At 36.8% G+C, this 22430-nt stretch overlaps 2 long non-coding RNA genes across 2 annotated transcripts; both read left to right on the forward strand.

Moving 5' to 3' along the window:
- The first annotated feature begins 2287 nt into the window (after nucleotides 1-2287).
- Nucleotides 2288-10449, forward strand: LOC145612003 (uncharacterized). The gene is made up of 5 exons (XR_014106503.1): nucleotides 2288-3052; nucleotides 3309-3385; nucleotides 3551-3652; nucleotides 10127-10300; nucleotides 10392-10449. It is a non-coding gene; the product is annotated as an uncharacterized LOC145612003 (long non-coding RNA).
- A 124-nt stretch (nucleotides 10450-10573) lies between these two features.
- LOC145612011 (uncharacterized) lies at nucleotides 10574-11369 on the forward strand. Its single transcript, XR_014106508.1, has 3 exons — nucleotides 10574-10644; nucleotides 10732-10830; nucleotides 10935-11369. It is a non-coding gene; the product is annotated as an uncharacterized LOC145612011 (long non-coding RNA).
- The last annotated feature ends 11061 nt before the right edge of the window (nucleotides 11370-22430 follow it).

Genomic DNA, 22430 nt, shown 5'->3' on the forward strand with positions numbered 1-22430 from the left:
CAGACTGCTAGAGAACACGCTCGCCTAAAAACCAAGCGTCTGTCCTCTGAAGGATTGGAAGTCCCTGTTAAAAAGCCCGGAAACGGCAACGAATCATGCTGGACCGGACAACCTCATGGACTCCGACGATCAAGCTCAAGCTCCAAGAATGGAGATCGATCTACGAACACAACCACATGAAAAATCGTCAGAAAATAAATAAAAATCAAAAGATGCACATGTAGTTGGAATACTCACCGATGCACGAGTCGCCGAAAGGATCCTCTGGCGAAAGTCGCCGGCAGAAGTGGCTCGTCTCTTCTTAATTGTGACCAATTGATGGCCGATAGGAAAACGAGAAGCCCTAAGCATCTTGGGGACTAAGAAAGGCTGGTACGAATATCCCCAAGCCTAAAATTGAGAATAGATAAGCCTAAAGGAGAAAAGCAAAAGTAATAACCGAAAGAGGCTAAAAACACGTAAGGGAGATCCAAGGCGCCTCAGTAGTTGCCGCAGAATCCATCATCCGAGTCGCCTTGCCCATAGCTGTAAGCATACAGGCATACGACACCTCCGCCCAACTCAAGTTACCTACTTACCCCAAATCACTTAGGCAAATAAGTAACCCAATGGCGAAACACTCTCCTCGATCACTCAAGACAGTGACGGAAAGAACGTAAGTAATGTATATCCGAGCTAGCTGCTCAAGTGTACACTGCCGATCAAGCTCATTACCCGAAAACTCATTGGCAAGAACCGAGTATGGACAAGACTACACGTACACGTGAAGGGACAACGCAAGACGGTCCCCCACAAGATCGCGTGGTCTCTTGTCTAACCCATTAACGAACTCTATGGCTACGGGCTTGCCTCCAAAAGGAAAACCCGTAATCATAGAGAAATCGAAAGGGGTAACTATCATCTCTCCCCATGGAAAATGGAAAGTGTTGGTGGAATCCCACCAAAACTCCAGCAAACCACGGAGGAAAGCTAACAATGCAGGCTGACTCAATAAATCCTGAAGAGCCGTCAGCTGGGAGTTCATCCCAGAAAGCGCCACAATCTCCTTTGCCACCTTGGGCAAACTCTCAAGACGGGCTCCCAGGTTACCAGAGTAGTATAAACGCATGCTAGACTCACTCTAAGGAAAATAAAAAAAACGGTTTTGGTTTAAAAATGAGAAGAAACAAAAAAAAAAGAAAAAAAATAAAGAAAGAGACGAAGGCGCAAAGAACTCACGATGCCGCGCCACCCTCTGATTAAAACATGATGGTATGAGTCCTACTTAAGGACCCTAGGGTCCCACACTAGTAGAAAAAGCCTCATTTGCGTCGCCATATTTGCGTCACTCATTCTAAAGAACGACGCAAATGTGTATTTTTACTATACTTTAAAGTTATTTGCGTCGCTTGTTATTAAAGAAGCGACGCAAAAAACAAATGTATGTTAGCTTTCTATCATTTGCGTCGCTCTTTTTTATTAAAGCGACGCAAATAAGTTTATTATTTGCGTCACTCATTTACTGACAAGCGACGCAAATAAGGCACTGAATAATTTGCGTCACTCTTTTAATAAATGAGCGACGCAAATAACAAATTTTCAGCATTTCAGATTTTGTTATTTGCGTCGCATTTTTATTATGAAGTGACGCAAATAACTCTGCTTTAGGTTACCCATTCTGCGCTTTTGACCTTAGCTTTTCACTTTCACTAATTCACTAAACTGCAAATCCCCAGCTTTTCAATTTCGACCCTTCAATCCAACAAATTCGCCCAAAAAACACCCACAAATTCGCCCAAAAAACTGCAAATCCCCAGCAAATTCAACATCCAAAATCGCAATCAAGTTCAACACCCATAATCGGCAGCAAATCCGAGCAATTTCGAGCTAAAATTTAGACCAAAAACCCTAATTAATTCGAACCCTTAAACCCCAGAAAAATTGATTATTTTCGACCAAAAATCCCCCATTTCGAGCAAAAAATGTACTCAATTCCATACGAATTCGAACCGTAGAAACCCCAAAAAATTCAATTAAAAATCCTGCTGAAAAAATTCGAGCAATATCTGATATTTTCGAGTGGAAAAATCGCATAATTTCGCCCCCAAAAACCCGAGGAAGTTCAAGCAAATTACAGCAATGTTGAATTTTTGAATTTTCGAGTGGAAAAATTGCTTAATTTCGCCCCAAAAATCGATTTCGGCTCGACATTGTTGAATTTTAGAAATCAATTTCACCTATGGTAAGATTGCTTCTATTTATGTTCAATCTTTTCATGGTAGATAGAATGTAGCATTTAACTTGAACTTTTAGTGTTAGTTCACTAATTAGAATGTTCAATCTTTTATGTTCAATCGATTTCGGCTCGGACTTAGTTTAATTTCAGGTTTAGTGTTAGTTCACTAATTAGAATTTATATGGCAGATTTAATTGAATTTTTATAATTTTCAGTCATTGAATTTTCATTTGAGCATATTGCATACTTGTGAATTTCAGTCATTGAATTTTTGAAGTCAATTTTCATCTGAGCATATTGCATAGTCATTGAATTTATATGGCTGTTTTGCAATATTTTACTGGTTGCTTGTTTGCATCTTTGAACAGTCTGTAGAATAGCATAGTCATTTGAGCATATTGCATAGTCCCTAAAAATGTTGCATGATAAGCCAGGCCTCTAGCTTATGTCCTAATAGAGAAGTGATATTGTAATTGGAATGCTAGGCTTAATCATCTGGGATCTTTTCAATATTATGTACGGTATAATTATGGAGCAAATATTGAACTTTTTCTCTTTGGGTCTTTGACCTTTAGAAGTAGGCGGATACTTGTGAAGGTATCACAGCCTCACAGGTTATGTACTCAGCCTTAGTTTTTCTCTGGCGTGTAGGAAATTGTCTTTTACTTTCTCTATGTAGTTTAGTTAAGTAAGGAGCTTATTATTACTTCATGTTATTGGCGTAGGAGTGCAGTCAACTTGACATAGTTGTTCACCTGCAAAGCCTGCTTTTATGCGATCTGTTCTTCCACCCAGTGAAATACTATTGCACTGTTCAAAGCCTGGATACAATTTGCGGTAAAAGTTATTTGGGGCTTTTTTTTTTTTTTTTTTGAAATACCATGGTTTCTTTGAAGTTTCAAACTTCAAACTAAAGTAATTTAATAGATTGTGTTCTTTTACTATGGATAATTGTTAGTGCTCCATTTGTTCTGCAAATTTGTTTGCATTTAGTCTGTAGATTTTTACAGTTGCTGTTTTGCAATATACTTGACATCTATGATTCTTTGAATGTCTTATTAAAATTATTTTTTATCATTTAATTTTTTTGTAGGCATCATCATAATGGGCGATGGGAAGCACGAATTGGGTGCGTTTATGAGAACAAGTACCTCTACTTAGGCACTTTCAGTAATGTCCTGAACTCTATTTCTCTCGTGCTCGCTCTTGTTCTATGAGATTTAGGATCACGAGCACACACGCAAATACGTGGTCAGACAAAGTGATTATCATAATCACAGGGACAAAGTGATTTTCAAACTATGTTGGTTTAATATATGTAATTTTTTATGGCAGATTCTTAATTATGCGGAAGTGAATTCCACAAGTTGCTCGAGGTTCTGGTTGTGGACAAACGATTAAGGCGGTAGTACGCATACGAGATTGTCTTCACTTGTGGTATATATATCTGAACCATTCTTTGCAATATTAACTTATTTGTTCTGGTTGGTATAATGATTGTGAATTGTATGAGATTTTTAATTGTGATATAATTGATTGGAATTGCAATAATACTTGCATCATTGACTTAGATACCCGTTCAGGGCTTACTCATTAGGAGTAAGTCTTGAATAGTCCCCGGTTTGGGACTGTTCTTGAATGTTCTATCTCATTTAGGTGATAACTACTTGAATTGTTTTGGATCTAAGAAGATCATGGCTCACTATTTCCCGATTGTTCTCTGGGTACATATGTTGATAGCCGATTATCTACATTGTGTGCTTGGAGAACTGTAGGGAAATGCTGCCGGATTTTCTTTAGAACCAAACTTTACAAGTAGTTATTAGTGAGATAGGACATTCAAGAATGGGTTAGGTTGGAGTGATAAGGACCTTATTGGATCATCCGGAGTTGCATTTACATGATATAAACTTTGAATGAAAATGTTTGATGCCTTATATTCTTGTTTATGGTTAAGGAGCTATATATGTTACAAAATATACACATTATCTTAAAATTAATTTTGTTATTCAGTGGTTGAAAATGGATCGAAGTTGGATGTATGGTAAACGAAATTGTACAAGTTTTTTACGAGGAATTGAAGAGTTTAGCACTGTTGCCTTAAAACACCAAACAGAGAATAAATCAAAGAATATTCTTTGTCCTTGTTGTGACTGTAATAATTCGAGGGGATATCGTGATATAGTTGATATTAAAGATCATCTAATTCGTCGTGGGTTTAAAGAAAACTACACGAGGTGGACATGGCATGGTGAGAGCATATATATTGAGGCAAGTTCTAGTTATTGTCCAAGGGAAGATGAGAATCATTGTGATGATGATAATGACCCCCAAGGTGAGGATATCGATACAGCTGATGATATTGGTGTTGAAAGTGAGAGTGAAGTGGAGAAGGACAGGATAGATGAAATGATGCAAGATGTTGAAGACCATTTCACAGAGTGTCCCCAGACATATGATAGTATTTTGAGAGCTGCTGAAACCCCGTTATATCCTGGTTGTACAAAGTTCACTAAACTTGGTGCTATTATGAAGTTATTCAACTTAAAGGCGAGCAATTGTTGGACTGACAAGGGTTTTACGCAGTTGTTAGAAGCCTTAGTAGAAATGTTTCCCGACGGGAATGAACTTCCAAACTCCACCTATGAGGCCAAGAAACTTATGTGCCCCTTGGGTATGGAGTATGAGAAGATACATGCTTGTCCCAATGACTGTGTGTTGTATCGAAATGAGTATGCTGATTTGCATGAGTGTCCAAGGTGTGGAGTTTCTCGTTACAAGATGAATGATACTGGTGAGATCTGTAAGAAAGGGTCTCCGGCTAAGGTATTATGGTATCTTCCAATTATACCGAGATTTAGGAGACTCTTCTCGGATGAAAAAACTGCAAAATTATTGAGGTGGCATGCTGATGGGAGGAAGAAAGATGGGTTAATGAGGCATCCTGCTGATTCCCCGCAATGGAGGAACATTGATCGAAAGTTCAAGGACTTTGGTGAAGAAGATCGAAATCTTAGGCTTGGTCTTAGTACAGATGGAATGAACCCATTTGGGACACTAAGTACCCAATATAGCACCTGGCCGGTTCTTCTAACTATCTACAATTTGCCTCCTTGGTTATGCATGAAGTCTAGATACATTATGTTGTCCCTTCTAATATCTGGGCCTAAACAACCTGGAAATGACATTGATGTGTATCTAGCGCCTCTCATTGAAGATTTGAAATTGTTGTGGAATGAAGGTGTCCAAATGTTTGATGCATATAGTAAAACCAATTTCACTTTACGTGCCATGATTTTTTGTACGATAAATGACTTCCCAGCTTATGGGAATTTGTCGGGGTACACTGTGAAGGGAAGAACTCCTTGCCCCATTTGTGAAGATGATTTGGAGGCATTGCGCCTAGACAATTGTGGCAAGCATGTATACATGGATAATCGAAGACATCTTCCAGAAGACCACCCTTTTCGATTCAATAAGGGGTCTTTTAATGGAAAAGTGGAGTTGAGAGAAGCTCGTGGCCCTTTACGTGCAAGTGAGGTTTATCAGCGGGTCAAAGACATTGAGAATGAGTTTGGTAAGCCTTACAAAAGCAAATCAACTGGGGGTTACAAGAAGAAGTCTGAGCTATGGTCTCTTCCATATTGGAGACATTTGGAAGTTAGACATTGTCTAGATGTAATGCATATTGAGAAAAATATATGTGATGCCATTGTGGGAACTTTATTAAACATGCCAGGAAAGACAAAGGATGGAGTTAAAGTAAGAAAAGACATGGCTGCTATGGGTCGTTCAGAGTTGGCACCCGAATCTCGAGGAAAACGCTGGTATCTTCCCCCAGCTTGCTTTACCTTGTCTAAAAAGGAAAAAACTAGCTTCTGTGAGTCATTGCATGGTTTAAAGGTCCCGGCTGGATTTTCTTCTAATTTTCGTAGACTTGTGTCAATGTCTGACTTGAAATTGGGTGGCATGAAATCTCATGATTGTCATGTCTTGATGCAACAATTATTACCAGTTGCCATTCGAGGAATTTTGCCACCTCAAGTGAGGTATACAATTACAAGATTATGTGTCTTTTTTAACACTATCTGTAGCAAGGTCATAAATCCAAGTATTTTAGATGACTTGCAAGCAGATATACTTGAGACAATGTGTCGATTTGAAATGTATTTTCCCCCATCTTTTTTTGACGTGATGCCTCATTTGGTTATTCATCTTGTACGTGAAATTAAACTTTGTGGACCAGTGTGTATGAGATACATGTATCCTTTTGAACGAGAAATGGGTGACTTAAAAGGAAAAGTCATGAATCCGGCCAAACCTGAAGCTAGTATTGTACAACGAACAGTTGCTGAGGAAGTGGCAGCATGGGTTGCTCAATATCTTGCACGTTCACAAAAAATTGGGTTACCAAAGTCTCGACACGATGGGAGGCTTGGAGGTCAAGGTACTATTGGCAGGAAAAGGATATCCATGGGCTTTGAAATGAAAAATAAGGCCGAGCTTTTTGTGTTGCAAAATCTTAGTGAGGTTCATCCTTACTTGGACGAGCACATGCTTTTTCTTAAAAATAAATATCCTTCCAAAAGTGATCTTCAGCTGATAAAGGAGCATAATTGTTCATTCGTTACATGGTTCAAGGAACGAGTGATGTCCCAACTATCCACCACACCTAACGATATATCTGACACATTGAGATGGTTGGCATATGGTGCTAAATGTCAAGTCATGTCATATGAGGGATACGACATCAATGGGTATTCTTTTTACACTAGCCGACAAGATGACAAGTCAACAATGCAAAACAGTGGTGTTAAAGTAGTAGGTTTGTCATCTGAGTATGTTAGTGCACATGATAAAACACTTGTGGATAAGAAGAAATTTTATTATGGAATCATTGAAGAAATAATAGAGCTGGATTATGTTGATTTCAAGATTCCTCTATTTCGATGTAAGTGGGCTGATAGTAGCCGTGGTGTAAAAAAAGATGAACAAGGGAACTTGACCCTTGTAAATCTTGGTCGACGAGGGCATCTAGCTGATCCATTTATATTAGCTTCACAAGCAAAACAAGTTTTTTACATGGCTGACCCAGCTGATTGTAAGTGGTCAGTTGTTTTAGAAGGTAAAAGAAGGATACTTGGCATTGAAGATGTGGTGGACGAGGAAGAATATGATGAGCAATTTAATGAGTCACCACCTTCCGTTTGGAGCATCCCTCCAATAGTCGATGATTTTGACACAACGTTGAAACGAAAAGATCATAATGAAGGATTTTATATCGCAAAAGAGAAGAATGAAGGCGGTATGAATTCTATGATTTTTATTGTTATTGCATAAATTGCTTATTATTGTTATGTGTTCAAGTTTATAATTTAAAAATGATATAAATCGACGTCTTAATTTATTTATGTCTTTTTTTTTCAGGTAAGTAATAATGGAGGATGAGGATTTGCATAATCCTTCCATGTCTTTGCAAAGTGAGGAAGATGAGCCACACAATCAATCACAATTAGAGCTACAAACAACCGACTCTCAGAAGAAGAAAAAAAAGCCAAGAGGTCCTTCAAAGGGCCTAAAATCCATGCCTGGGGTTCCTAGAGTGCTTGAATGGGATGAATTGTGTCGACCCATTGGTAAGTGGGCAAAAGCATACAAAATTCATGTTGGTGAAATAAGTCGTGCAAAGGTGTCTATATTGTATAAAGATTGGAATCAAGTTCCACAAGGAATAAAAGACACTTTGTGGGAAGATGTTAAGGTAATATTCACTATTATATGTTAAATGTTATACTATTATATGATCATTTTGACATTATTTGAATATGATGAAAACAATTTATTTGAATATGATGAAATTATTTACTAACTTTTTTTATTTTTTTAATTTTTTGCGTAGAGAGAGTTTCAAATCGAAGAAGATGAAGACAAGAAAAAAAAGGTCCTACGCACTTGTGATAAAACTTGGAGAGATTTCAAAACAAAATTGGTCAGTGGTTGGATCACATGTACCAGGAATATGCCGAAGGAGAAAAGAATGCCGTATGTACTGTATGATTTCATATCTGAGGATATGTGGAAAACATTTGTGGAGGGGCATACGACAGATGATTTTAAGGTTTGTGTGTATTAATATCAATGATCATGCGGGTTATTAATACTTTGTTAACGGATTCGTATGTACTAATCTTCATTTATGCTCGTGAAAATAGGAAATCAGTGAGAAGGCAAGACAAAGCCAGTCTTTCAACGAATACCCTCACCATTTAGGAGCCAAATCATATGGTGAAATGAATATTGTATGGCGTAGAAAAGGGTATATTCCCACGACATGTTCAGCATCCAGTACTTCATCTTGTTCTTCGGTTGTGTCTAGTTTGCCGGATAGGACATATGCTTGGCTTCTAGCAAGATCAATAGAAGATGATAAGGGAAATCCTTATTTGCCGGATGAGAAAACAAGAGAGGTGAAAGAATCCATTGTAAGTATATAATAAGTATATGTAATAAGTCTTTATTTCAAGTTTGAATATATTTTGTTAAGTTTATGTATTGCAACCAAAGTTTTCTAACTTGAAGTCATTGTGTAGGATAATTGGAGAAAGCAACAAGCTGAAGGAAACTTTGTTCCTAATAGGCATGATGATATCTTATCTCGTGCCCTTGGGAAAAAAGATCGTAATGGTCGGGCAATAGCATTTGGCAGTGGAATTGGCATTAAAGCTGTATGGGGATCCGGAGAGAGGCGTAGTGGCCGACGGGGTAGGGAATTCGGAGATGATGAGCTGGAAGAATTAGAGGCAAGAGTAGCCCGGAGGGTACGAGAGGAGACTATGCAGGAGATGGATTCTAAAATGGATTCCATGGTTCAAGAGAAGTTTATGTTATTTGCTAAACAGATTGGTATTCAAATTCCAACTGAAATGATAGAAATGAATAACATAGGCCGGACGACTCAGCAAAATCCTAGTAGTTGCCAATCAGTGGGTGATGATCCATTTGCAAACATACAGGTATCCAACACTTTGTTATTTTATATTTTGTATCTTTTTTTTTTTAATAATTTATGACTGCGACATACTTTTAACTTTGTAACTCAGTTTTCTATATTTTTTAATTATGATTTTTTTCTATCTTTATAAGGAACCGGTTCCTTGTCGGCTATCATTGTTGAAAAATGACTCTGAGAAAGTCATTGTAGCTGAAGGTACATATCATCCGGAGTTAATCCTTGATCATCATAGTAACCTCCTTCCGGATCACGTGAGGGTGAGTGTTGATGATTTTTTTGACGAGTTCAAAGAATTCTCGGTTCCAGTTCCTTCTTCAGTCATCAAGAAACTTAAGCATGCTCATGGTACATTTACCCAATGGCCGAAATACTTGGTTTCACTCATGCATGACAAGGTAAATTATTTTTGTAACAATTTACATATAGTTTGCCATACAAAATATAGCAAATTGTTGAATAGATTTGCTTTACTATTGATTAGGAATTCATATCAAATAAGAACAATGGTAACAACAAAGCGGCCAAAGAAAACATGCAAGACAAAATGAAAGTAGTTGAAAGTGGTCGCGAAACAAAAGAGTCCAACACCAATCCAAAAAAAGTTTTTCTTATGGATTATGCTTTGGAAAACTTGTCTCAGAAGTGTGGGTCTTTGAATAGTTTGTTATCTTCATTACCCGAAGGTGAAACTATTAAGGTTAAGGCTGATGCTTGGACCTTTAGTTATGAAGACAGTAAGGACATCATTATCAAACATGAAGATGTCAATCAACTTCTCACAGGAGCTTGGCTGAATATTTCAGTTTTGCAAGTTTTTATGATGTAAGATATTCAAATTTCACTCTTCCCATATACTTATTTATTACCATTTATAATGTTATTACATGATATATATGTAGGGCCTTGAGTGACTTACTCGATACGGAGGAAGTGGCTTCCATTGGATTCATGTGTCCGGAAATGATTTCAGAAACCTATTTGCATAGTGATGCTGATCGTATCCTACTATACATGACACATGTGATGGAAAAACAAAAATCTAAGCAGTTCATCTTATGCCCATACCATGAAAAGTATAAACTTTGAACTTGTATTTATTTGAACTTTGCAAATTGTTGATATTATTTTACTCTTTTACAAATGTGTGTCTAATTTATTATGTAGGAATCATTGGGTTCTTTTGGTCTTATGCATGGCTAAGCGTGAAGTCATCATCTTTGATCCTTTGAGGCAGAAGCGAAATTTAGCAATTAAGTTTGCAATGACAAAGTAAGTCTAGTTTGTTATTAATGTCATGATTTTATGTGTGTAAGGGTAATATATATGTTATTTGTTTCAAATGTGTAGTGCTTTTCGAAGTTTTAAGGCATTAAGTGGACAATCTAGGGGAAGTAAATTGACATGGCATTTGGGACAGGTTACCTTAATTTCTGACCCTAAATTTTAGTTTCTTAATAATTGAAGTATAGCAATTTAATTCAACTTACAAATATATTACATGTAGTGTCCTCAACAATTGGGTGGACGTGAGTGTGGCTACTACGTCATGCGTTATATGTACGAAATACTTGAACATCACCATAGCAGTGAAGATCTTATTCAGGTATGAGTTGTCAAATATTTCATTTTTTGTTTGATAAATACAATTTGATGTTAGCTACAATCTTGAATTAAAACTTTCCTCTTGTATATTTGTTGTGTTGATAGGATTTTTCAAGAACTACACCGTACACCGAGGAGGAGATAAATGAGATCCGAGATATTTGGGCAGAGTATTTTATATGTAATGTTGAACTTTAGATTTACCACTTAGCGCATGTTTGACTCTTGTTTTGGATTATAGGCTTGAAATGAAGTAATTTGGTTAATTGGTGTTGGGATTATGAGTATAATGTCTATGATATTGAGATGTAATCTTATTGGACAGGTTGTTAATATAATGCCGTCATTCCCAATTTTATGGGTAGGCCAAATTACAAAGGAGACTCTGCCGAAATTTACATTTGCATTATTCAATAATATTGCATTTTAATTTCAATTATATTAGCGTTAGCATATTACTTTATACCTAGGAAAACAGGTACTACAAACATATACAAGGCAATTATTATATTATAATTAAAAAAAAAAAAATTCACCTCATTTGCGTCACTCATTAAACAAACAAGCAACGCAAATAACAAAAAAAGTTTAGCAAAAGAGTCATTTGCGTCGCTTGTTTATAAAGGGGCGACGCAAATGACTTAAAATAAGTTTATCAGAAAAGTTATTTGCGTCGCTCTTTAATAAAGGAGTGACGCAAATAACTTAAAATAAGTTTATCAGAAAAGTCATTTGCGTCGCTCTTTTATAAAGGAGTGACGCAAATGACTTAAAATAAGTTTATCAGAAAAGTCATTTGCGTCGCTCTTTAATAAAGGAGTGACGCAAATGACTTAAAATAAGTTTATCAGAAAAGTCATTTGCGTCGCTCTTTTATAAAGGAGTGACGCAAATGACTTAAAATAAGTTTATCAGAAAAGTCATTTGCGTCGCTCTTTTATAAAGGAGTGACGCAAATGTCAAAAAATAAGTTTTTAAAAAAAGTCATTTGCGTCGCTTGTTTATAAAGGAGCGACGCAAATGACTCTTATTTGCGTCGCCCCTAGGAGCGACGCAAATGACTTAGAAGTCATTTGCGTCGCGAGCAGTTGCGTCGCTCATAGAAGCGACGCAAATACACTATAAATGAGCGACGCAAATGAGGCTTTTTCTACTAGTGCCAGTTGGGAGGAGCCTCCCAAACCACATCCTCCTAGCGACGTCGATCGGCTGCGACGCGTCGCTCTCAAACCTCCTTTGGAGGACGGGTCACCCAATTCCGAGGGCGAACCGCCTCGTCAGGTTCACATAGAATCTCCTCAGCATCGACAAATAAAGGCGAGTCCTTGCTATGATGGATAAAGTTTCTTTATTAGTTTCCTAAACTAAACTAATACACGTATTCTAGACCCATTTTGGCAGCATAACGGATGCCGATAGGGAAAAACACAAAAATTGAATGCCACCCATACTTGGGGGCTACGATACCTGCAGTAAAACTCAGGAAATAGGGGCTTCTAACACCCACAAAAGCCATCCTATACCAGTTTCAACTAAGCATTCAAGAGATTATATTTCAAAATCTCAAATAATCAACTACTCCTAGATGAATAACAGTAATATAAACATGATTATCGTCTACTAAACAATTTTGAGGTTAAACATGGCAAAAAATAAGCTAAGAGTATGTTTCGCTCCATTTTTCAACAATTTAAAATTTGCAAAAATGAATTATGAAAGTAATATTGGTTCCATCACTATAATCTACTTCATAATCAGCAATTATAACCAAAATGAGCAAGAAAAAGCAATAAAATCAAGCAAAATTACAAGAAAAAGAGCAAGAACGAGCTTGAACAAAGAGATGCTGATATAAGGTTCAATACATAACCATTTTTCATGAAATTTGTTGCAAGACATCCTTAAACATAGTATAACAACATGGAACAAACAATTTCAAGAAAAATGGACTGAATAGAAAACCCCCAAATTCATAATTTAGGGTTCTACGGTTCGAAAATCGTCCCAATTAAGCCTAAATCAAACGAAATATAACAAAAAACTTACATTGGATTATGGAAAAAATGAATAAGGGACAAGATCTACTTCCTTTAGCTTCGAAAAACAAGAAAATCCGAGCTTCCTAGAGAGAAAAAGGGGCAAAAATGGCGAAGGAAGGAGAAAGAAAGAGCGAAGTGAAAATCGCGCTCAGCGATTTCATTTTACTGACATAAATGTCGCGCGCAACTGAATTCGTTGCACGTGACATACCAGCGCAACTCAAAATGATGCGCGCGCCTGGCCAGCGTGACCCACTGAATTGCGCGCGGATACTAATCACTAAAATGACCAGAATCCTGATTTTGACCCGTTTGATCATTTTTCAACGGTTTTTGCTCGTTATTAGACGAAATGGCGTGCAAATTATCAAAATCTTTTTAATTGCTTTGCATATTGTAGTTTATTTTCTTCTTTGTTAGTTTTTTGCATCATTCTTGCATGCACACCGTGCTTTGTGCCTTCCCTAAGCACACGTTTTGAACGTTTTTCCGTAGATGTCTTAAGACGTTCCGTGGTGGTGCTTTACATAAAAGCACCCATAAACAGGTTTGTCATTTTACTATACTAACGTTACAAATTTTCAGCTTTTCTTCTTTTTTCACGTCCGAAGCAAAAAGGAAGGCGTTGTCATGCAGCGTAAAAATGCAAAAGGCGTATCGTACGGCGCAAAATTGTACGACGTAGGTGTTGCGTAAAATTTCACTTCAGCCCAAGCTATTGCAAGATACACCTCTCGGAACTAAAAGGTGGAGGATTACTTTAGGCGTTAGCTCACGAGTTGACAGGCGCGCCAAACCATCAAGAACAGACACTTCTTGAATGTAAGCAAATACGGTAGTTAGTGCGCTTACTAGCTTACCGGACAGTTAGGGTGTCCGTCCACCCCATGTATAAAGAAGCGACGAGACGATGTCGTGCCTATGTAGTCACGTGCCCCTTGTCCTAAGACACATGTACTCATCTTGTGGACAAAACTGCTGAGAGAGTTGCTGACTTTCTTCCCTCTCACTGGATTTGGATATATGCCTCTAGTCCTGAGACATGTATTTCCATCTTGTGGACATCCGACTCGAATACCGGACCATTTCGACTCGAATACTGAAGACCCCTTTTTCATTTTTTTACTTTGTTAAAGTCAGGCTAAAGTTTCAATGACATATCAAGGGACATTAGTCCAACGATGACATGATTGAGAGGAAATCATCCCCTTTTATTCTTTTAAAACTGATCTCTTCTCATAACTTGACATCACCCAGAACACCTATACTTGCAACAGCGTTCTACAATTGCAAAGGGTCAACTTAGACTCTTTAGCGCGTTAAGACTAGGAAAGACTTTTCTAGCCTTAATAGCTACTTGTTTCGAACACTTAGCGAACCAAGGATCGTTTCGACATCCTTTAACATTTCTGAAAGATTCTCTATTCTTTGAGAACTTTGCAAAATGAGTCTCGGATTTATTTCCTTGACTACTTTGATCATCGTCTATTCTAGACTCGATCAAAGTAAGGGCTAAATGTAGACATCTACTTTTGGCCTCCCGTCCCGACAGGAAGTGCAATGACGATAAATAAAATCATCTTCGTGTTGGATCGAAGTGGGGAACGCTTATGGATAACTAGTTAAGCCACAAAACACAAAAACTAGCCCAAACTAAATAAACAAAGCTAAAACGAGGTCCAATTAACTAAATCCGATCAATATTAGGCTTAAGGCCGTCTTAAAACCCAATAATGACAGATTTAGGAGTGCCTAGGTTAAATTTAAGTGCTGCCGTAGGAAAATCCCCGCGCATCTCAATCAATCGTGCTAGCAGGCGCGCACAACTAATTCAGTTGCACGCGACACTCAGCGTAACCCCTAGAGATGCGCTCGCGGAAGATTAAGAATTTTATAAAAATATAGAATCGAATCTTACCATAAGGCCGCGCGCAAGAACATCAGTTGCGCCGCCCATAGCAGCACAACTAAATCACTTGCATTAGTATGCCGCGCGCAACTCTTCCAGATGCGCGCGACACCTGCTACGGCAGAATTTTCAAAACCCTAAACCTACTTATTCCCTATAAATAGAGGCTTAATCCGAGGCTTAAACACACAGAAAATAACCTAAAACTCTGGCAAAACACTTGTGAACTTGTGCTACCTAAACCCTTTTGTCCTAAACACTCACCCCTTGATCTTTTGTTACTAAGGTGGAGGTTCCCCAACAAGAAGGTATCCATAAGTGTTCTAAACGGAGATCTAACAAAGAGAAGTGGTTAATTCCCGAGCACTAAGATAAATCACATTTATTTTCTTGTTTAAAGGAACCTTAATTATTTAATAAGTGTTGTTTGATATTTGTTTAAAGGACTAATTAATTATTTTCACATAGTATCTTGCGTTAAACAAATATTAGAATTGGATAATTAATTGTTGGTTAATCAATTAAGCCAAGGCGAATATTGTTTATTTTCATGTTCTTTCACGAATTTGATCAAATAAAGAATAACGACGTTGCAATGTAATTCCTACATGAATTAACGTGTATAAATAAAATCAACTAACTTAGTTTTAGGTATCGCGTTGCATATATTGTTTGTTAATGAAATTGCAAAAAAGGAAGAGCTAATAGAGGCCGTACTATGGCTAGAATAGCGATTCCTCCTTAAAAGGAACGTTATTTTAGTACCCTCGCTCCCGAACTCATTTCTGGTTTATGTAGACCAATTTGGGCATGAGTAAACTTACGATTTGTGCTAATTATTCCATGAACTCCACATGGATGAAAGGCATGAACGAGGTTTATGAGTTTTCCTAAAACTCATTGGCGACTCCTACTTGTTTCTTACAAAAAAGCATGATGAGAGTATCATTTCTAATTCAAGGTCTCCCAAACAGTCAGGAATTCAAATCCTAATACACCCTAACAAGTGTAATGTCCTAGGCTTTTAAGTGGCCATGGGAATCTAAGGAAGGACCCCCTACGATGGGATCACCCTCCTTACAGGTTGCAAGGAGCGTTCGTTGAACAAACTCATGTGTTGACCAAAATATTTCGGCCAAAAAAAGTCACGTGCACAGCTTATGACCACTTTAATGGCCCTTTTTATTTCTTCTTTTTTTCCCTTTCCCTCTTCTTCTTCTATTTTAAGTTTTCCCCCCATTTTTTTCCCTCTTATTGAACCCTAATTTTAGAACAATATTAATCCAAAACTTCAATTTTTATCCCAAAAATTACAATTGAAGGCTAATTGAAGGCATTCAACGCGAATCGAACAAGGGTAAGTTGACAATCCCACTTAAATTTCAAGTTTACTTTACCAAATTGAAATTTATCTTTGCTTGTTGTACAAAATTCAATTAGCCTCAGTAATGTCCTCATGAAGATGAGCAGCAAACATGTCATCATCACTCTCATCTTCAAAATCCAAATCAATCAATACCACATCATCATCTTCCTCTCCATCACTCTCAATAGCAGGTTTTCATCACTATGTTCTGGAATGGATCCAAGAGAGACAGGTGGTTGTTGAGTGTATTTAAGGACCAACTTCCTTTTTCTTTTGTTCAAGATTGAAGAAGGGTTGGGTATGTTTATCAATTGAGGGAAAAGGGGGAAATCGAGGGAAAAGGAGGGAAAAGGAAAAAGAAAAAAAAAAGAAAAAAAAGGTAACTTAAGTTGTCATGGATGTGCATGTGGGTTTATTAAATTTTGATCAACGGTGGAGTTTGGTAAACGGACCCTCCTCACAACCTTATCTTCATATAATAAGGACATTTAGCGCCACATTTTTCATAAAAGGGCATTCCTCATAAGATCGACCACTTAAAAGGACTTTCCTAGAAAATTTTCCTTTAATATATGTGTTATATGTCATTCTGGCAGATAGAAATCTTCAAAGTTTTATAGGTCTTTTGATTGTTGATAAAATTATGCATACAATTTTATCAACAACTATATAAATTTGTTCAATTTATGTGTGTTTGAGTGTAACATTCAACACCAAAACCAAGGCTAAGGATTCTCTCTGAAAATTTTCAAGCTAGTTATTTTTTTTAAAGACTGAAAAAAGGACAAATATTTTCAACGGCTAATTCCCTGTTTCTAATTGTGAGAAACGGGTTTCGTTTGTCATGGGGGTAAAACAGACATTTCACCGCTCGAAAGTAATATGCTGGAAATGTTGATATGTCATCATTAATATTGTGTGTTTATCTTCGTATGCCAGCTGTATTATTTGTGGGAGTGACAAGAAGAAAATGTAGGTCGTTATCTACCTCTCCCTATATATAGACAAACCTAATTAGTAAACACTCGACCAACCTAATACAAGTATGTGGTAAGTCAAGGGTCGAACCCAAATGAATGAGAAGGTAAAATGCTAAATCGAAGAATATAAATGGTTGTGGTTGGTAACAAAAGTATAAAGAAGATAGGCTAATCGATATAGGTTCCACATGCAAGCTCAATGATTATGCTAATTGATAGATCACTAAATTGATTTAAACATTACAAGGGACAAACAATAGTTGCAATCAAAGGAATCCAAAAGCTATCTCCTATAAGCCAAGCTAGGGTTCATTATAAATGGCTAACAAGGAAAATCACAATCAAATTCAATCAATTAAAGCAATTCTCAAATCAAGGGTTTGTGTCATTGAAATTTGCAATGCAATCTAAATTAATCTTATAGGTTGATCACACCTAGTCTAATTAATCACATGCACAACTATGTCAACCAATTTAATTGCAACAATTCAATTAATCAATGATCATCAACTAGCAAAAATCATCAATCAAGCATGATTCTCCTTCTCCCTAGCAACTAATCTACTCACTAATCATGGTGAAATTAAGAAACAAAACAAATTCAATACCAATCATATTCATTTCAAGTTTAATTAAAAGGAAAATCAATCAATCAACAAATTCTCAAACCTAAATCAAAATTCAAATCAAACTTTCAAGCATTAAAGGAAATTGCAATAAAATTAAATTCAAAGGAATGAAATCTCACAAACTTTCATTGATATGAAGAAGAAATCTAAACTTGATTGAAGCAATGTTGTAATACAAATCAAAATCCAAGAATTTCAATCTCTACTTTCTCTCTAGTTTCTATCTCTAAAAACTAAGCAAATGAAATATTATCTAAAATTTAGCCTTCAAAAGGAATTACAAGAGTATTTATAGACAAAGAAGAAAATCTGATTGGCCGCGCCCTCTCCAGTAATATCCCGCGGGCGCGGAGAAATGGGTACAAAACCCATAACTAACTCCGCGGGCAATCTGGGCAACAACCCGCGCCCGCGGGTACTATAGCCCGCGCCCGCAGCGAAGACTCTCGCGCCGGCGGCAGATGCGCTGCTCCCAAGTGTAAACAGGGGGTCGCGGTCTCTCCAAAAGAAGCGGTATCTCCAGAACCTCTGCGCCCGCAGCTAGACCGCGGCCAGGGCGCGGAGAGTTCCTGCAAAAAATCACCATTTCCTTGCACTTTATCCGCGCCCGCGGCATTTGGCAAATGATGTGCGCCCTCTCCAAGCCCTCTCTAGGGAGCTTGCTTCTTCTTTGCTTAGCCCTTTTTGCTCTTCTTGATCCCTTTGCAAAGCCAACTTCTTAAGAACCTACAAAAGTAACCAAAAAGAGAAAATAGAAGATAAAAGGAGTCATATAAAAGGGAAACACGAAGAAAACCACATAAAGTAAAGTAAAACACGAAGAAAGAAGAAATAGAGAAACTAAAGGAGAAAAGACCAAAATGATAAAAGAAAACTATGAAAAATAGGGTGAAAACATCCTACAAGACTACCCTATGAGTGTCAAGGAGACCCACGTTTGACGCCGTTTACTTTCACGTTTGTTCACTTATACTTAAATTTTTTTATTTTTGACTACACGAATTGGGTGAGGAAGGCATGGATTCTTGGGGGTTGCTGCCGAATTTTGGGCTAAAAACAGGTTTAATTGGTCTTTACATGTAAAAGAGGAATTCGAATTCTTGGTTCCAGGTAACTTGTGAATCTATTTCACATGGAAGATTATTTGTCGGATTCCTCCTCTTTTTCCCTCAAAATGAAAAGACTGCTTGTGTATATGACTGTTGTTGGGGTAGGTAAAAATCGTGTTTGTCAAATTCTGGATGTAGTGACATTAATCTTGGTTCCAGGTAACTTGTGAATCTATTTGAAATCGAGGATTTTTACTACATTCGTCCTCCGTCGAATTGAAAAGACTGGTTGTTTATTTGAATGTTGTTGGGGTAGGTAAAAATTGTAGTAGCAAAACTATGGAATTTAGCATTGATAAATTGAATTAGTAAAATTCGAATTAGTAAAATTGAATTGGTAATGTATGGAATTATCATAGATTAATGGAATTAGTAAAAAGAGTATTAGTAAAATTGAATTGGTAATGTATGGAATTAGCATACTACAGACAATATTCATTCGAGTTAAATTGTGGCATTAAAAAGGAATGAGCATAATTAGTGAAATTATGGAATTATGTCGAGTATGTTTCCTGTATTCATTGATCCAACTATTACCAGACAATGTTACTGCCCTAGTTTATTTCAGCCCATATTTGAATATTTGCTAATTATTCGGCAATTTTGTAAATGTTGTTACTGGAATCAGCTTTTTGTTTGGTTAAAGGCATGTTAATTGTATGTCTTGTAGGTTATGAACTATGCTAATGGTGTCGTTTCATAAAGTCAGAGGTTGATTATATGCAAATGATAAGGCAAACTTGGAGTTGCTGAGGATGTTAATGTCTTGCTTAGATCTATTGTGATGTACACAAACTGTAAATGGATTGACACTAGGAATTAGGTGCGGTAGTATGGATAATGTCAACAGGAACCATAGAAGGTGCACTGGTCTTGGAAAAGAGGTAGTTGCAGTGTTTGTTATAGAAGTAGTGCTGCAATAAAACGAACCTCTGGAATACAAAGAGGAATTGCAATAATACTCCAGCTCCAGAGGTGTTTGTATGTATTGGGCCAAGCAAGTTTGAAGGCTAACATTTTTCAAAAGAAGTTTGTTGGGAGGCCCATACTTGTATGTGGTTTTTAATAATTTATCCAAAACACAAGACTGTTTATGTATTGGCCCATGTTACAAATGTTTACGGGTTAATAGGAATTGGTTTTTTTTCTAAATTCTGTTTTAATAAATTGGGCTATAATCTATACTGTATTATAGCCCCCCTTTTTTGTAATATTTTAGCCCCCCTATTTTGTAATACAGTATAGATGTGCTTTTGCAAAATCAAATGATTAAGATGTATGCACCTTTAACTATAAATTTAAAGATTAAGATGTATGCACCTTTAGCTGTAAATGTACAACAAAAGTAGAAAACGCTTGGTGAAACTAAAGGAACGTGAGGGGAAATGATAGTAATGTGATGATACTAAGTATCAATCAAGCATTGAAATAACGCAGTATTTTGCTATGCATTATTGAATTAATCCATTGTATCAAATGTCTCCAAAGAGACGAATTAATACTTTGTATATTTGTATTATTATTTTAATTGCAAGAATTATAATTTAATTATGTACAACATAATAGGCTAAGTTCTATGACCCAGAATTTTTATAGGCTAAGTACTTTGGGCGCGTATTTGATTAGTACATGTTATGTGCTCTTTATGTTTATTTTTGTTTGTGCCTAATGGATTAGGAATAATATATACGATGGACTCGATCCAAGAAGTGTGCACATGTTATTGGACAAACACAATTAGTGTACATTTGGTCAAAGCAACGGCCTAATAATTACAATGCAGGGATATCACACTGTTTAAAAACATTTAAAAACACGATTACATATAGATCATAAGGTTGTGATTAATAATACATATGAAATGTCATACACTTCATTAGTGTGGATTGAATAATATTAACGGAATTCCAATACGATAAACATAATAATAAAATAAAACACATTTATAGTAGTCTATCAAAAGCCCAACAATAGTCTTGCGGAAAACTTCTTAGCAAGCTCATTGAGAAATGCTTGAAAAAGGAGATAAAGGCGAACCCCCCCCCCCCCCCTCGTAGTCATTTTTCGAAATTCCATACACGACATACGGCTTCAAATGACCACAAATAAGTCGTGCCATATGAATAGAAACTCGCGTTTCAGTTAACAACACAAGATGGGGCATATGCATCTCGATTGCTGATGTGATTAATGGTAGAAATGTGTCTTTGTCCATGTCTTGACAATTCCAAACCCTATACCTTAAACCTTTTCGGAAGCTCCCACTCGAGAACCGTAACTGGTCATTACTAATGACATGTATCTTCACATTAATATTTCTTCCGTCTAACATGTTGGATGTATTTTTCATACTTTGCAACATTACCTTTAGCAATACCAATGGGTATGTGACAATAAATAATTTGAAATCATTTCTTTAACTAGGGATGTTTATGCAATGCTCCCCAACAGACAAGTAACAATGTTCAACATCAGTAGGTATATCTAAAGAAGGATCAGCGAATGACACAACAGCTTTGGGTATGACATGTTGTGAACCAAATCCCTCCTTCCCACCGTGGGTTGAAATGAACCATTTTACAAAGTACTTTACAGCCTTTGGCAACAAAGCCATGTCAGATAAGTCCGGCAAGGACGCAGGACATACCTTGTTGCTTGGAGTGCAAGGTCCCCTTCCAAATTTTTGATTCCACACACTATTTTAGCAGCAGTGCTAGAATCAATTAGAGAAATACGAACCGTGCCATCAGCAAGAACAACAGGGTTCTTAATCATCCCAAGGACACCCATGCAACGGTTTATGTCGTTAGATGATTCTAGAGTACAAGGTGTAATTAATCTCAGGCCATTTGTTTTCCTGATTTGTGCACATGGCCGGAGAAGTACAGGTTTTGGGTTGGTTTTTCTATATGGATTTATTTTGTGAACCGGATATGGAAAACTTTGCTTTCCCATATTTTTCAAGGGAGTTTATTGTGTTTGTAGAAGATAGTAGGTCTCACTCAGAGAGAAGCACTGCTTTATATAATCATGTGAAGAGCGGGAAAAATGTGTATTTACGGGGTAACATCACAACTCCTGCCTCTCCTAATTTTTGAAGAGATAAGACAAAGTAAGAACAACCAAGCATTACTTCACAACATTTAGGATGTCAGCCAAATTTTTAACTTATATGACAAGTCATATACAAAGTGTACCTCATATTCTTAATTTTTTATACTTAATCTTTACTCATTTGGTTATGTAAGCATATGTTGCTTTTTCATTTGAAAAGGAGTGAAAGTAATCATTCTTATATTTTAACTTCAAATGTAATCAAGTGGCATAATAATTTTTTTCTGTAGATGCGATAACAAATATTTTTGGTAGAATAGTAAACAAAGGACATGTTGGAACACCCCTAACGAAAATAGCATTGATGAATTTAAATTCTTGGTAACAATAATTCTATGAACAATTTTATGCTTTGGTATAGTTAGTTCGACAACTAGTATAAAGGAGAAATAACATAAAGTATAACCTTATAAACTCTTACGTTTATTGATGAAGAATTTTTGTCTTGTAACTAC

Source organism: Chenopodium album, chromosome 3, assembly GCF_948465745.1.
Source record: "Chenopodium album chromosome 3, dcCheAlbu1.1, whole genome shotgun sequence".
Lineage (NCBI taxonomy): Eukaryota > Viridiplantae > Streptophyta > Magnoliopsida > Caryophyllales > Amaranthaceae > Chenopodium > Chenopodium album.